We start from the raw sequence: 11,705 nt of genomic DNA, 5'->3' as shown, positions 1-11,705 counted from the left end.
CATCTGTGATATCAGCTGCCAGCAGCCTGGAGAATCTACCCTGCTCTGTGAGCTTTTATTAAATCACTCACTTGTAACTCCTATTAGTTTTTCATAAGTAATTATTTTTAACTCATTCAACCAGGCTTTCAATATGCCAAATATGTTTTCTTAATGAAGGAATTTGCATGAGGTTCCCTCTCCTCCCCTGCTGCTATTCAAATGGGCCCCTCCCCAATGGGAAGCAAGACTTTGAATGAAAAATTCATAGCAAAACCCTGGAAATGAATGGTGGAGAACAGAGAAAGCAAAGTCATGCAGCCCCCACTCTCCTCCCTACTCAGACTTGGTTTGAGAGAATTTTAGGAAATGTTGTCAGAGGTTTCTAAAGATAGAAAAATCAAGTCAAAATTGAAAAGTCTTCTCTACAGATTATCAAAAGGAACTCTTGGGTTATGGATCAGACCTTTCATGTACAAATCCATCTACACTCCTTATTTGCCACCACCAGTTCCAATTTTATGATTTACTAACAAGTACATGAGATAGATAAGGGGGGTGGTCACTTCTTAATTCATGGAACTTTTCTACACTGTGAATGTGATTGACATGTCCCCCACCCACCCCCAGGCTTCAAATCCTTCAGTGATTCCCACTGATCTTCCTTCCTAGTCCTCCTTCCTTCATCATCTGACCTGTGATTATTCCTTCAACTTCATCCCCTGCCCAGTTCCTGCTCTAGTGGTGATTTCTACACTCACCATGTTCCCTTGTCTCTAATGCCCTCTTGGCCCCTTCACATATTAACCTCAGCTTCTTTTTCAGCTCCCAGCTCAGAAGTTATTTCCCCAGGAAGCCTCCCCTAACTCTTATGCTACCCTCCATATGTGCTCTCATAGCACCCAGTCTACCCCCATGTGCCATTGATCCTAATGAATCAAAATTCCAGGTCAGCTTCCTGTCTCCTCAATTAGGCTGTGAGTTGGGTGCTCAATAAATATTTGGTGAACAAATACACAAACTGAGAAAAGAAACCTGAAAGAGCACATAATCCAGAATTCCTATCTACTTGACTTTGAGATACATACTTTATAGCCAAGCAACATTTATAAACCTGGTTCAGGTAAAAATATAAATGGTATTACTTTCCTTGTAGAATGCAAGCAAAATGAAAAGTATGAAAGGAAAACCAACTGTGATAAAACCTTGACTGTACATCATTCATGGCAGGTATAAGGCACATGGGGTGATAAAGAATTGTTTGCCTTTGAGGACACTTGTTTAAAAAAGATCAGGTTGCCTTGAGTTCTACACAGCCAACCACCAACACTCAATTAGAGAATTCTTACTTTTTGGAAGGCATCACACCCAGGCCCTATAATCTAGGTGGGATATCCTAAGGCAGAGGTTCTCACTTCAGGGAACAGAGGGAGGCATAATGAAGATACCTGCGCACATTTTCAAACATCCTCTCCCTCTGGAGATTCTTGTCCAACTAGCCCCATACTTCCCATGACTGCTCTAAACTACCCAACTGATAATAATTGTCCTCAATAATTGAAATTGTCCTCAATTTCAAAGGGAAGAGATTCTAAGAGCTTTCTTTTCACAATAAGCAAGCACATTTTGTAGTTAGGAGTAAAGGCTCTGCAGGTAGATGGTTCAGGTTCAAATCACAACTCTACCACATACTGGGTGACTCTGGACAAATTTGTTCAGCCCTCAGAACTTTAGTTTCCATGAGTCAAAAGGGAACAAAAGTAATACTTCATAGGGTTGTTGTGTGGAGTAAGTGAAACAATACCTGTAAAGTAGTACTTAGCTCAGTTTCTAACAAACAATATATACTTAATATACTCTACCTGTTTAATATTAAAATCTGACCCAAGTGTCCAAACTTTAAAATCAATTAGTCTTTATAAATGTCTAACCTTGAAATCATCCACTAAAACTCAAGTCTGTTAGCTGGTCCTCCTGAGACAATGAAAACAGTTTTATTCCATATACTTTGCCTTGAAACTTAGACACCGGCATAGATGTTAGTGCTAAACACATGGGGGTCATAGGCTTACTGAATTAGATCAAAAAGATCTAATCAAAAGATGCAAAGTTCAAATACAATGATAATAATAAGTATTATTACATAATTATAATAATTGTGATAGAGAATATTATAACATATATTATGATAATTATAATATATTTATATAATATAATTATTATAATTAATATTATAACAATATCTTTGTCTACAGATGCTTCATATTATTTCTGGAAGAGGCAGTGCTGGGTGCTATAGTGGCAAGAACAAGGAACATTATGTCAGAAATTTTGGATTTCAGCCCTGGCTCTTCTGCTTGTCTATATAAACCAGGGTGATTTGTCTAATCTCTTTAAGCTTCAGTTCCAGGAAACTTACTTGACCTCCCTTACTGGATCAACATGGGAATCTGATGAGAAAATATAAACTATCATTCACTGTTGGTAGGAGTGTAACTGGGCCCACCATCCTGAAGTACAACCTGAAGTACAACCTTGGAATTAAAAATGCACACATCCTCCCACCCCACAATCCCTCTCTGAGGTAGCACTTAAAGGAAACTCCCAAGTTCATAAGGAGACCCACATGAGCACATTCATCACAGGACTATTTGTGGTAGCTGGAAGTTGGAAGCTATGCAAGAGTCTGTTACTAGAGGAATATGTTAGTAAAATGTGTCCTATATGCATAATAAAATATTATACAGCAGGTCAGAGAAATAAGCAAATTTACAGACAGCAACTTGGGTAGATCTCAGAAACAATGTTAGGTAGGAAAAGTAAAAGGGGAATGAGGTGTAAGGCACAATGCCATTTATCTACATTAAAAAAAAAACAGCCATGGGTTTCCTGGGTGTCTCAGTAGGTTAAGTATATGACTCCTGATTTTGATTCCAGTCATGATCCCACGATTCTTGGGTTTGAACCTCAAGTCAGGCTCCGAACTGACAACGTGGAGCCTGCTTGGGATTCTCTATTTCCCTCTCTCTCTCTGCCCCTCTTGCACTTGCTCTGTATCTATCTCAAAAATAAATAAACTTTAAAATGAAACAAAACAAACAAACAAAAACAGCCCAAAAAATATTGTATGTTGGTCAAGGATACACATATATCTGTTAAAAATGTCACATAATTCTTGTGCTCAAAACCTTCCACTGTTTCCCTTTTTATTCAGAGTAGAAGCCAATATCTGCATTTACAATGGCCTACACAATCCTCCAGTATTTGTCACTGACCCAGCTACCTCTCAGTATTCTGTTTCTCTCTTCTCCCACTCATTTTTTCTCTAGCCACTAGCCTCCTAATATACCAGGCAAGCCCTGACTCAGACCCTTGGTACTTGATGTCCTCTATAACTGTACCACTTCTAACCTAGATATTTGGATAGTTGCTCCCTTAACTGCATTTTGTGAAAAAGTACATTTGTAGCACAGCCTTCATTAGTCACTCCACTCCTAGCCACCCACAACATACCTTATTCACCACCCTTTTTTTCCATAGCACTTAATATTTAAGGTGTTATATGTTTTACTTATTCATTTGTTCATGATTTGTTTCACTCCAAAAGAAAGTAAGTTCTATTAAAGCAGGACTTTTTCTTTTCTCCTGGCTGTATTCCCTGTACCTACAGCTGTGTCTGACATATAGTTGGCACTGTGTAGTTGTTGAGTGGATGAATGCATCTAAATACACATATAGACCATGGATTGAAAGAGTATTTGCTAAATACACTAAAGCAAGTGCCTCCAGTGAGGAGGAGAAATAAGAATAGAGATAAGAATGAAAGGGGAAAAAATGCATTTATATAGGGCCTAACAGGAAGTGATGGTGCTAACAGTCCACGACTGAGGGAGGGTGGACTCCACTCTGTACTTCAGGTTCAACAAAGGAATTGCATGAGGTGATGTTGTGAGAGGACCTAGTTCATTGCCTAATAAATGGCAGGAACTCAGTAGATTTAAATTGAAGGAACTGGAATCATGTAATTGCCAAGACTTGGAGAATACAGAGAAGAAATACCTGCTAGAAAGAGGGTGGAGAACAAGGAACGATGGGACACCCTTCCTACCAGTTCCCTCTGAACCCATTTCCTTTTCCCCAATTCCTCTTTCTCCTCCAGCTCCTTTAACTGTTTCTGGATGCTTGTACCACATTTCTCCGTCTGTGGAGCTGTCTCCAGCCACCTACTTCCCAACAAAGACACAACAGTGATTCTTAACATTTGTTGAATCACACACCCTTCTGAGGTTGACCACCTCAAAAAAATGTTCTACACTCTCCTGAAGTCTATCCATGGACCATGAGCCAGAATCCCAGAGGAAGACCATCTGAACGGCAGGGTGAGAGAGGGGTAAGGCTTTTGATCATTTGTTTCCCTCAACTGTGTTGTGCATGGTGGTCTTTGTGCTCTTCCCACTTTTACTGAAGATGAGGGAAAGAGGGCTACAATAAAGTATGTAAATACCAGAGAAGCATCCCAAAGAACAAAACATCTGGGAACTAAATAATAATTTTATGATTCCAACAGAAGCAGACAGAACAAGAGATGAACAAGCAAACTTATAGAAGGGAAAGCAAATCCATGACTGGGAATCCTGAGAAAGCCTACCACAAATCCAGTTGATAACAACAGAGAAACATCAGCCTCAAATACCATGATCAGAAATGCTCTTGCTCCGTGCAATAACCTGTGATTATTCCAATTGCTTATATTCAGTCCAGACTCTCTGACCCAGCTGTCAGAGCCCCACATTAATTCTCCCCCTACCCTTAGGCCCATCACCTCCTTCCTAACTCAGCTCCTCACATCCTTGTTTACTGTTCCTGGAATGAGCCTTTGGCCTAGGTAAGTTACCTGCCCTGCCAGGGATGCCCTCCTCAGTCCTGTCTAGTTATTACAGGACTATCCCTTCTCAACCTCATCTTACATTTTCCCCATTCCATGTCTAAAAAGACTTTCCTAAACTGATTCCCGTCTCCAACTATCCTCCCCTTCCTGCCAGCACTTACAGCCCAACCTGATGCTCAGTTGAAACTAACTTTCCCTTTCTGCATGTTAGCATCCTGGGTGTGTTGTTTAAATTCCTTTATTGCCTAAAAGTTTTCAGTGGGCAGGACCAGGATCCATATACCTCCTCTTCTGAATTCCACACTTCCAGCCCCAATATTCACTACACAGGACTAGGATTTGCTCATAATTTTAGGAAACAACCATACAAGGCACTTAGGACAGAAAAAAATTGAGTATATAGATGTATTCATTGACTAGCATATCTTGAGATTCCTTTAAGTAGGATTTTTTTTTGAGAGAGAGAGAGAAAGAGAGATTGCAAAGGGCAAACCCAGGTGGAAACAGGAGATTATAACATGCACTATCATAAACATTAAAAATTTTTAAAAAGGGGCACCTGGATGCCTCAGTCCATTAAACATCTGACTTCAACTCAGGTCATGGTCTCACAGTTTTTTCGTTTTGAGTCTCACATTGGGCTCTGTGCTCACAGCTCAGAGCCTGAAGCCTGCTTCAGAATCTGTGTCTCCTTCTCTCTCTGCCCCTCCTCTGCTTGCATTCTCTCTCTCTCTCTCAAAAATAAATAAACATTAAAAATTTTTTTAAAAAGAATATGCACCATCATTTATTTCAAGAGCAATTCCTAATGAGGGCCCTGGGTCTGTGAATCTCAGTTTAATTAGGAAACTGTCTCTCCCAAAGGTGGTACTTCCTTAGGGGGGGTGCTTAAAGAATTGCAGAGAGGGACCAGAGGACATGAAGCCAGGTTGTATGAAAAATACCCCAGGCTTCCCCTTTCCTCCCTCTCCTCCCTGGGTTTCTCTCAGTATCTAAGCAACTTCCAAACTCCAAAACAAAAGTTCAATCCCATGTCCCCAAGAAGAACCACTGTCAAATCCAATATCCACCCACTAAATTAAGGCCTTTTTGCTTTCCCAGCCAATCCTACCCACTCTTCTTTGTCCTGGAGGTCATGTGTACACTCCTCTAAGAAGGGCACTGCCCTCACTCTGGACCTTTCCCTTTCAAAACATTTTTCCAAAGCAGTAAGTTCCACTGGTTCCCATGGTTGGATGTTAACACTCCTGCCAATCAGGGAGTTGGCCTTGTGGCTTCTGAATAGCTTCAAAGAGAGTTTGGATACCAGCTGCTTCACTAGAAGTTTGATAAAGACAAAAAAAAGTCATGAGACATTTTTTTGTTTTGTAATAAATAAGGCAGTGGCCAACTATTATTCCTTAGTAGCTTTTTTGAGATAAGCTATCAAGTCTGCTCTTTCCCCTGCCTTCTTAATGCCAGTGAAGATCATTTTTGTTCCAGGGATGTACTTCTTGGGATTTTCCAAATACTCCATCAGTGTCTCCTCTCCCCAGGTGATGCCTTTGTTCTTGTTGGCATCCATGTAAGAAAATCCAGGGGCTTGACCTGTCTTTCGCCCAAATAAACCATGGAGATTTGGCCCAGTGTTGTGCTTGCCTCCCGTTTCCACAGTATGGCACTGGGCACACTTCTGAACAAAAATCTTCTTGCCCTTCTTAACATCACCCATTTTTAAATCAGGTTCTGGCTGGCCGAAGTCCGGGGTCTCCACTTCCAGGCCTGCTGTACCCGCGTGGGCCCCACTTGCAGCACCTGGGCACTAACCTCGGCCCCACCCATATACCCACCAAGACAACTGTGTGCCCCTATGGCTGAGCTTCCCCTGCCCCTGCTTCAGCCTCCCTTCGCGGCTTTGCGCTCACTGCTCTTTGGTTGTGCGCAAAGTGAAGGTGCCTGCTCACAAGCCGGAGGTCCAACTCTCTCCAGTAAGTGTGGTTTTAAATTCTGGTTCAGACATCTTACTTATATCTGTTGATTAAATCCTGGCCATCATTTCTTCCTATTCTTTGTTTTGGCATGAATTCCTCCATCTTCTCATTGTGGAGGAAGAAAAAGATTAATAAAAATTAAAAAATGAAAAAAAAATCAAATAAAGGAAGCTAGATATTAGGTGTGTTTTGGTCTGCTTATTGAGAAAAGCTTGATAGAATAGAGAAAAAAAGAGAAAGGGAAAATGTTAAAAAAATAAAAACGTTTTCAACCATAAAGTAGAATAAAATAAAGAAAATGAAATAGAATAAAAATTAAAAAGTTAAAACAACAAAACCATAAAAAGAATTTTCTCTTTATTTATACAAGAAAGAAAAAGAAAATAAAGAAAGAAAAAGGAGAACAACCTAACCAAAAATGGAAGTAAAGAAAATGAACAAATAAACAAAGGATCCAGCACACAGAATGAAACCTAAATGAAGTTACATCCAGTTTCTTCTATAACTGAAACTTTGCAGCACACTATAGTCTGCAGACTAATAAGTCTGTGAAAGGGGTTTGTGCTGGTCTTCTGGGGCTGTGCCTGGAGGGCACAGGTGGATGGGGCTTTGTGTGAGGGCTCCTTCTTCACTTGGTGGCACTACTTAGCTTACTAGGGTCATCTGTGTGTGTGCACACATGCACATGCTAGATGTGAAAATGGCTTCACCCAGCTCCCTAGTCTCTGGCACAGGAACCCCTTGCCCTCACTGACCTGCAAACTCCCTCCTTTGTGTCAGGTTTTCATCTGCTCCCCACCTCTTCCCTGTCAGTGTCCAAACTGTCTGTCTTCCAGGTGGCACCTTCCTCCAAAGTTTTATCTGAGATGGAACTGTGTTTCAAAAACCCCACACTTCAGAGACCACTCCACTTGGACCCATGCCAACTCTCTGGGAGATTGGTCTTGCCCAGCAATGTCCAGGTGCCAGCTTGTCCCAGAAAATATTAATGCAATTACACTGTGGCGGAGGTTCAGAGATTATGACACATCACAACACACAGCCTGTGCAACACACAGAGGGCAGTTTTGCTGTCCTTTGGCATCTTTGTTCCAATACCACAGCAAACATGGCTGCTCTCTGGGGTCAGCCTGGGGTTTTGCTAGTGGGGAGGCCATATAACCTCTATCAAATGCACTCTTATCAGGGGAAGTACTTCTTCTCATGTGGCACCCCTCAGAACACATTGCCTGCTCCAAGGAATTCATCCTACTTCCTCACCACAGCACCGCCAGGCACTGAGCTCTGAAACTTCACACTCTGCACTCCACTGTTTATAGAATCCTGGCAGCAATGAAATCCTCTCCTTTTTCCCTGTCAGTGGTTTCTGGGAACAGATTTTTTGTCCAGTCCCTTGCGAGTGTTTTCACTTTTTCTCTCCAGCTACTTCCAGGGAGAGTGCTTTACTTGTGCAATCCCGATGTGCTTCACTCTCCCCCTTTCTCTCTGTCTTCTCTCCATGAAAATGGCTCCCTACACTCCAAGGCTCTGCAGCTTTTCTCTCTACCAAATCACTTCTCCATACCACATACCTGGCAAGTTCTCTGGCTCCAATTATGCAGAATTAATTGTTCTGTGAATCCTCAGATCAATTTCTTAGGTGTTCAAAATGGTTTAATGCTGATATAGCAGTGTTTCAGGGATGAGACAATCTCAGGGTCCCTATACTACTCTGTCATATCAACATCTCCGTCATGAAAACCACCTATTTTTGAGAAATAACAAAGAGGCATGTGGGGCCAGGACAGAATAAGTAAGGGGGAAGCAGGAGAGGATGATCAAAGAGAGAAGCAGGAAGCTTGATCCTTCACATAGGGTCTGAGAGTCACCGTGAAGACTTTGGCTGTTACTTTGGGTGTGATGGAAACCCTAGAAAAGCTGATAGTTTTACATGTTGCCTACTGATTTTAATGTTTGGTGAGCTAAGTATTGGGTTCTCAGTTTTAAAAAGGTTTTGTGAGCTAAGTATTGGGTTCTCAGTTTTAAACAAGGCATGAAAATAAGTTTTGCAGAGCTCTCAATAGATAACTTGTGGGTCTGAAACAAAATGAGGGTTGAACATGCTGTGTTCTTGCATCCACCTCCCTGACTAGATGCCAAAGAAGAGATTCTATTCACCAGCATGGGAGAATAACATGATGAATTGACTTGACTGAAGCTGTTCACTTTCTGGATTATCTCTAGACAGGACTCCATCACTTATAAATCAAACAAAAGTCATTTTAGCATCACTCACTATTTAATGTTATTCTCTAGCATTATTGTGGATAATCAGGAGCTGACATGAAGATAAAAAGATGTCTTTCTGTAACCTGGCGAAAATAAGGACTGCAAAGATAAGGGTAGGTAGACTCTCAGAAAGAGGGTAGGAATCATGTGAATCAGGCACTGCAAGCCTTGAAGAATTACATCTATGAATCCAGTCCCAAGCCCCAGATGCCTCAGGAAGAACTGTCAGAAATGTCTGAGATGCTCAGAGCTGGAGAGAGAAAGGACCCCAAATGGAAGCCTGAATACACATTTCTGAAAAGTAAAGAGTAACTGTCATAACCTCATTTCCCCCCAGGAAACAGGGATGAAAGCTTCTATATCCAAATGGTAAATCCAAAAAGTTATATATTTTCTTAACACAAATCAAGAAAGAATGGCCACCCAACCACCATTTATAAATGTTAAAAAAATACACACTTGTGTGTGGGTGGGGGAGAGATGAAGTGTAGAGAAGGAGAGAATTATGGGGTTGTCCCAGCTGGGAAAGTAGGAGAGACAGAAGTCCGTTTTCACTATGGCATTCTTAGGATTCTAATGGGGGTGAGGGGAGGGAAATATAGTAAAATCTGGAAATGTAAATAACTAATTTCTCTTGGCAAGGAAACATGCCATGTACTCCTAGTTTCTGTGTGCTGTGTTTTCCCAGCTAAGGACCATCTACTCATCCTCCACTCTCAACACACTATGATCACCACCCAGTTCTAGGGTAAAGAGACTCCACAGATTGCCTCACATCATAGTCCCAATCTCATTTCCCTTCTCTCTGGGATCATTACAGAGGTCCTGTGTTATCTTTAAGACTTCAAACATGTATAATAAAAATGGGAGTAGCCCTCAAGTAGCAAAATAATAGACCTAAGTAGCAGTGAACATCTTAGGTCATTCATTCATTTAATAAACATTAAGCACCTTATAAACACCAGTCCTAGTGCATGATACTACAAACACAATAGGGAAGAAAAAGATGTGCCCCCTGCCGACATGGCACTCATTGCTGTCAACAATGTTCTTATATAAATTGTGTAACCTGAATCTAATGATAAAAAATGATCAGTGTACAAAGCAACCTTCCAAAGAATATTGATTTGTTATAAAACTGACCTGTACTGTTCAAAACTGTCCATGTCAGGAATGACAGGCTGAGGAACTGTTGCAGATTAAAGGAGAATAAAAAGACATGACAATCAAATGCAATGCAGAATGCTGGACTGCACAGGGATTAGGCAGAAACATTCTTCTATAGAAAAACTGGACATTTAGTAAACTTTGAATATGGGTCATATTTTATTCACACACACACACACACACACACACACACACACACTGGAGATAGCAAACAAATGTGGAAAATATTAATAATTGCTCAACCTTGGTAAAATATAAATGGGTGTTAATTATACTATTCCTGCAACATTCTGTAAGTTGGATATTTTTCAAACTAAAAGGGTAGAAGAAAAACAAGAATGTCCCCATAGTAAACGTTATGGATTCTTTTTCCCTGAATGCCCTTTATAAACAACCTTGCCATTATACTTTGTTTGGAATCGAATCCCACCCTGAATGATCTAGCCCCAAATCAGGAACTTTAGATGAGAGGAGTGGGTGGGAAGATAGAACTCTCTTGGCTTTGATTTAAAACGAAAACTCAACAGCAAAAATTACTGGAACAAAACCACAACCATGGCTCATGTTAGCACGGTTTTTAAAATTCCATATCCTTACTGTCATTTTGTAGGGCGAAAACAGACTAATAAGCCAGGGCCCTAGACTTCAAGTCTAGAGGCATTGGGAAACACGTGCATGGACATGAGGCAGAGAAAAATGGGATCTGGCAAATAGGGGTACCAGGTATATGTGCAAAATTTAGGGATACATTGAGGGGGACAAAGAGAACCAACATTTGTTGAGCTGCAAGTAATGTACACATGCTATTTCATTTAACCCTCATAACATCCCAATTAAATAAGTATTATTATTTCATTTTACAGACCGAGAGGTTAGACAACAGTCCCAGGCTCACAAAGCCAGTACAAAGAAGAGCTGGAATTTGAATTTTGTTCTTTATTATTTCAAAGATGATAATCTTTCTACTGCATGCAGCATGCTACCTCCACAAAGAGTCAAGACTTCAAGGAATAACTATTAAAGGAGTATTTGAACCAGTTATTTTATCTGTGCCAGGGTTACCTTCTGCTAATCTTTTCCTTTTCCTCACAAATAGATGCTGATCAGCCAGAGCTGCAAGTACTGGGACCATCAAATCTGAGAACTACAATTAAATCTTATCTTGCTAAACTCCAAACCTAACCTAGGGTCAAATGGTCTCCAGACTATGCTTTTAGATGCCAAGTAAGATTTCAAAGCATCCATGTAGCTATTCCAAATGTTCTGGGATATGATGTTACAGATAATTGTAATTCCTACCCACAACTTCAGCCCATCTCCTTTCACTTGGCTTTTTGTGGAAATACAGGGTAATAGATCTCTAGATGCCAAATATAAATTGTCCTCCCATGACTTCTTTCATCATCCTATTCTTTTATCCAATTTTTTCTAGT

The 11,705-nt window shown here is 40.7% G+C and overlaps 3 pseudogenes across 3 annotated transcripts in view; all 3 read right to left on the bottom strand.

Moving 5' to 3' along the window:
• Nucleotides 1-11,705, bottom strand: part of LOC147579277 (cationic amino acid transporter 3 pseudogene) — a 489,600-nt pseudogene that overhangs the window by 166,942 nt on the left and 310,953 nt on the right. The window lies entirely within an intron of this gene.
• The window catches only part of LOC112867847 (cationic amino acid transporter 3 pseudogene), an 80,059-nt pseudogene that overhangs the window by 3,635 nt on the left and 64,719 nt on the right, over nt 1-11,705 (bottom strand). The window lies entirely within an intron of this gene.
• Nucleotides 6,246-6,686, bottom strand: LOC112867688 (cytochrome c pseudogene; annotated as a pseudogene).

This window comes from Puma concolor, chromosome B4 (assembly GCF_028749965.1).
Source record: "Puma concolor isolate L17-30 chromosome B4, mPumCon1.1.hap2, whole genome shotgun sequence".
NCBI lineage: Eukaryota > Metazoa > Chordata > Mammalia > Carnivora > Felidae > Puma > Puma concolor.
The sequence above is the reverse complement of the archived record's forward strand: the minus strand, read 5'-3'. Positions and strand labels throughout refer to the sequence as shown.